The 5,767-nt window shown below is 46.7% G+C and overlaps 1 long non-coding RNA gene across 1 annotated transcript; it reads right to left on the reverse strand.

Annotated features, from left to right (window-relative positions):
• Nucleotides 1-250: 250 nt before the first annotated feature.
• LOC120094090 (uncharacterized) lies at nucleotides 251-2,362 on the reverse strand. Its single transcript, XR_005487987.1, has 2 exons — nucleotides 2,163-2,362; nucleotides 251-1,729 (listed from the first exon to the last, which is right to left on the reverse strand). It is a non-coding gene; the product is annotated as an uncharacterized LOC120094090 (long non-coding RNA).
• Between the last annotated feature and the right edge of the window lie 3,405 nt (nucleotides 2,363-5,767).

Consider the following 5,767-nt stretch of genomic DNA (forward strand, 5'->3'; position numbering starts at 1 on the left):
AAGACATTTAATTGGGACTGGCTTACAGTTCAGAGGTTCAGTCCATTGTCATGGCAGGAGGCACGGCGGGTGGGAAGCTGGTAGACTTGGGGCTGGAAAGGTAGCTGAGAGTTTCTGTATCTGAATTCACAGGCAGCAGGAAGAGGCAGTCAGCCACTAGGCCTGACTTGAGCTTTATAAGACCTCAAAGCCCACCACCCAGTGACACACCTTCCCCAACAAGGTCACACCGACTCATAGTGCCACTCCCTATGGAGGCCATTTTTATTCAAACCACTTTATTCCACTGCTCAGCCCCCCATAGCCTGGTCGTATTATAATGCAAGACTGCATTATAATATTCCTCATCCTCCACCACAGCTTCTCCAATGTTTAAAAGTCCAAAGTTCAAAGTCTCTTCAGAAATTCATGCAGTCTCTTAACTGTCATCCCCTATAAAATCAAAATGAAAGGCAGGTCCCATACATCCAACATACAGTGGCGCAAGGGCTACCTTTCCAAAACAGAGGAAAGGGGGCATAGTGAGGAAACACTGGACCAAGGAAAGACTGAAAACCATCGGGGCAAACTCCAAACTCTGCATCTCCATGTCTGATGTCAAGGCACTCTTCAGATCTCCAACTCCTTTCGACTCCGTTGACGGCACCACACTTCTGTCTCTTGGGCTGGTTCCACTCCCTGTGGCCACTCCCTCAGCAAATATCCCATAGTTCTGACATCTCCAAACTCTTGGGGTCTCCAACGCAATCCTGGCTTCAGCCTCATAGCTTTACGAAATGGCCTCTCTTGGCCTCCCAGCAGGGACACCCAGCCACACACCTGCCCTCAGTGGCTTTCCTTAGTCACAGAGGGAGATTCTATAACCTCTTTCTTCTGTGCTCTAAACTCTAAGGCCAGCACCGTGTGGCTGGAGCTGCTATGCTTTTATGGCTGGAACATGGCCCCTTGTTCAAATACATCTCCACCAGCTTTCTGATTCCATCCAATGCTTTCCTTCACTTCGTAAGCTTGGGTATCCCGGCACTCAGCTGTTGACCCAGCTGATCTTGAACTTGGCCAGCCTCTGCCTGAGTGCTGGGATTAAAGGTTTGCACTACCACGCCCAGCCCTGTCCTTTCATTCCTTTTCACTTTTCTGTAATTATTTTCACAAGTTGGAAGCTTGGCTGGGTGGGGCTTTGCTCTGAGGTCACCGCTCCCTTTATCCCGTTACCCGCCAGGATTTTCCATAGTCTGTTTACACTTCTGGGAGCTCTTTTCTCTCAGGCTGTACATTTTTACTTCTCCTTGCTCAGTTTGCTCGTTTCCATCAATCTGCATAAGAGGCCATTCATAGCCACACAGCACAAGTGACGCTTTCAGATGACGTTTGGAATTGTCTTTTGCCAAAGCCACTCACCTCTAACTCTTGAATCTAGCCTCACTGCCTTAGTTAGGGTTTCATTGCTGTGAGCAGACACTATGGCTATGACAGGCTTATACAGGACAACATTTATGGGGTTGGCTCACAGGTTCAGAGGTTTAGTCCATTATCATCAAGGCAGGAACATGGCAGCATCCAGGCAGGCCTGGTGCAGGAGGAGCTGAGAGTTCTACATCTTCATCTGAAGGCAGTCAGGAGGAGACTGGCTTCTACGTTAGGAGGAACTTGGGCATAGGAGACCTCAAAGCCTGTCCCCACAGTAACACACTTCCTCCAACAAGACCGCATCTCCTAATAGTGCCATTCCCTATGGGCAAGCATTAAAACACATGAATCTGTGGGAGCCATACCTGTTCAAACCACCACACTCAGGCATATTTTTTTAGACAAGGGCAGAAACAGTCACATTCTTCACCAAAATATTACAAAATAGGGCGCTAGTCCACTTACTCCACTTCTCCTCTGAAGCCTCTTAAGCCAAGCCCCCACAGTTCAAATCACCCTCAGCACCACTGTCTCCCACACTCTTAGCAGCATGGCCCATTAAGCCCCAGTTAAAGGATGTTGAATCCAATATTCCAAAACTCACTTTCTGCCAAGAAGAAGCCACATGGTTGGGCCTATTACAGCAATATCCCACTCTTGGTACCAACTCCTGTCTTGGGATTTTATTGCTGTGAAGAGATACCATGACCACTGCAACTCTTATAAAGGAGAACATTTAGTTGGGGCTGGCTTACAGGTTCAGATGTTCAGTCCGTTATCATCATGGCGGGAAGCATGGTGGCTCACAGGTAGACATGGGGTTGCAGAAGTGGCTGAAAGTTCTTCATCTGGATCCACAGGCAGTGGGGAAGAGACGATGAAACACTAGGCCTGGTTTGAGCTTTTGAAACCTCAAAGCCCATCCCCGGTGACTCACTTCCTCCAACAAAGCCACATCTCCTAATAGTGCTGCTCCCTACAGGCCTATGGGGGCCATTTTTTATTCAAACCACAACCGAGCCCTTTTAATTCAAACAAACACAGCCAGGAAGGAGCATTTCCCAGAGGCCTCTGCTTCACTTTCTAGTTCTAGGCTCCTGCTGTCAATTCCTACCCTGACTTTCTCCATGAAGGACTGTGCCCTGAGAGTTATAATATGAAATAAACTCTTCTTCCACCCATCCACCCCAAATTTCTTTTGGCCATGGTCTTTACCAGTGCAATAGAAAGCAAATTAGGAGGGGGTGGAGAGATGGCTCAGAGGTTAAGGGCACTGACTGTTCTTCCAGAGGTCCTGAGTTCAATTCCCAACAACCACATGGTGGCTCACAACCATCTGTAATGAGATCTGATGCCCTCTTCTGGTGTGTCTGAAGACAGCTACAGTGTGCTCATATACATAAAATAAATAAATCTTAAAAAAGAAAGAAAGCAAATTAGGACACACCCTTTTTATATAAATTTTTTCACAGTGAACAAAATCCTAAGCAAGTTCCTTTTGACCCTCTGGACTTTCTCACTATTTTCTCTGAAGACCCCTTTGCCCCTCCATGCACCATGCAAATGCTTGCAGACCACCATTGTCAAACCTGATTGCTTTCTTTTCAAATGTGTTCAATTATTTGTATGCGTGTGAGGGGCATACATGTACACATGTGCCATGGCATGTGTGGAGGTCAGAGAACAGCTTGTGGGAGTGGATTCTCTCCTTCCATGGTGTGGGTCCTGGGTATTGAACTCAGGTCTCCAGGCTTGGTGGTAAGCACCTTCATCCTCTAAGCCCTCATGCTGGCCCACCCTGCCTGCTTTCTTGGGCCCTAAGTCACATGGTACGACTTTCCCCCTTCTTCTTTTCTTTTTTTCCAGAGCTGGGGACCGAACCCAGGGCCTTGCGCTTGCTAGGCAAGTGCTCTACCACTGAGCTAAATCCCCAACCCCTTCCCCCTTCTTCTTGCTCTCCTCCTTTCCCAGTGGCTGCTGGATCTCAGTGTGTTCATCTAATTGCTTTTCTCTTGAACTCTAATAAAACTATCCTCCAGCTAACCACTGCCCTGCACCCTGCCAGAAAACCCACTGTGCACGAATGTAACCACAGTGAAGATAGCAGCTTTATTCATCGTTGCCAAGGACTTGAAACGGCCAATTGTGTGTCCAGGAGTGAATGTTGAGCCAGGGTCTGTCCGTACCATGGAATATTCTTCAGGAAGACAAAAAGAACTACTTATTGCTACAGTCGACAGCTAGTCAATCTTAAAGACATTACAGTCACTTCAGGAGGCTGGATACAAAAGGCTGCATTCGGGGCCAACAAAATGGTCCACTGGGTAAAAGGCACTTGCTGCCAAGCCTGGTGACCTGAGTTTGATCTCTGGGTTTCAAATGGTGGGAGGAGAGGCCTGACTCTTGCAAGTTGTCATCTGCCCCTGGCTACACACACACACACACACACACACACACACACACACACACACCACAGCAGGTGTGCCTGTCCACACACAAATAAAACAAATAAATAACTTATTAAAATTGACATTAAAATTGTTATGAGGCTCGGTGATCGTCCCAGTTGAGTGGGGAGGCTTCCTGACCAGTTGTTGGGGTGCTTGGGGCAAAAATGCTCCTGGGAAGTGTGGGGAGAAAGGCTTGTCCAGGGTAGCTGTCAGTGACGTGATTCCTAGGTGCTGAGTGGTTCCTAGGTCATAAGAACTTCACAGAATGCCTTAGGATCCACAGAACCTCAACTCTGAGGAAGGTGCCACCGAGAGAGAGTCCATTCTGCAGGAGGGGAAACCGAGGAGGGAGGCGTGAAGCCGTCCCCCTTCTACTGAAGAGCTTAGTGGCTGGCCTGAGAAGAAACCTCAGCACTAGTCAGTCCCAGAAGGCTGAGGTAGGCGGATCAAGAACTCAAGGACAGCCTGGGCTGCATAGTGAATTCCAGACCAGCCTGGGTCATATATGTCTCAAAAACAAAACAAACAAAAACAAAAAAACAAAAAAACAAAAGTCACCAGACCTGACTTCCTGAGTTCAATTCCTGAGACCCTCATGGTCCCAGAAAAGAGAGGAGCAGCCTCTACAATAAAGAAATAAAATGCTAAAATTAAAAATTGAAATGGTGTTGTACCTGCACGAAACACTCAGAGGTGCTTCTCCTCCATATTGCCTGTAATATAAAACTGTTCCCACATGGTCATGCTGGACTGTAGACCACCCAGGTTTCCTGAATTCTTAGAAAGTATGTGTGAGGGGTTGGGAATTTAGCTCAATAGTAGAGCACTTGCCTAGGAAGCGCAAGGCCCTGGGTTTGGTCCCCAGCTCCGAAAAAAAGAACCAAAAAAAAAAAAAAAAGAAAGAAAGAAAGTATGTGTGAGACCTATAGTATTACTATGCCAGTTTTATTATTTATTTATTTTTTTTTTAGATTTTCTTTATTCATTTTATATATGACGAGTACACTGTCACTGTCTTCAGACACACCAGAGGAGTGCATCGGATCTCGTTACAGATGGTTGTGAGCCACCATGTGGTTGCTGGGAATTGAACTCAGGACCTCTGGAAGAGCAACCAGTGCTCTTAACCACTGAGCCATCTCTCCAGCTCAAATGTACTTTTTTAAAAAAGATTTATTTATTATATATAAGTACACTGTCGCTGTCTTCAGACACACCAGAAGAGGGCATCAGACCCCATTACAGATGGTTGTGAGCCCCCATGTGGTTGCTGGGAATTGAACTCAGGACCTCTGGAAGAGCAGTCAGTGCTCTTTAACTGCTGAGCCATCTCTCCAGCCCTTAAATGTACTTTTTAACCTGGTATGGTGACACACTCCTTTAAACCCAGCACTCTGGAGGCAGAGGCAGGTGATCTGTGAGTTCTAGGTCAGCCTGTTCTACAGATTGAGTTCCAGGACAGCCAGGACTATATGAATAAACCCTGTCTTAAAAAAAAAAAAACAGGGGTTGGGGATTTAGCTCAGTGGTAGAGCGCTTGCCTAGCAAGCACAAGGCCCTGGGTTCGGTCCCCAGCTCCGAAAAAAAGAAAAGAAAAGAAAAAAAAAACCCCAAAAAGTATATTTTAAAAAGTTTTAAAATCATTTATGTCCTGTGTGTGTGACTGTGTCCCCATGTGGTGGTCAGTCTTGGCAGCAAACTTCCTTACCCACTGAGCCATCTTGCCAGCCCCTGTTAGAAAGCTTCTTCAGTGCTGAGCGTGCAGCTCGGGACTGCATATATTTCAAAGAGAAACGCTATACCACAGTGCCACACTCAGCCCCTGGTGCCTTAGATTCTTGCTTAATTCGTGTACAAATGTGCGAATCTTTGTTTATTTCTGGTGGAAATCAGAGATAGTATCTTCCTTA

This window comes from Rattus norvegicus, chromosome 8, assembly GCF_036323735.1.
Source record: "Rattus norvegicus strain BN/NHsdMcwi chromosome 8, GRCr8, whole genome shotgun sequence".
NCBI lineage: Eukaryota > Metazoa > Chordata > Mammalia > Rodentia > Muridae > Rattus > Rattus norvegicus.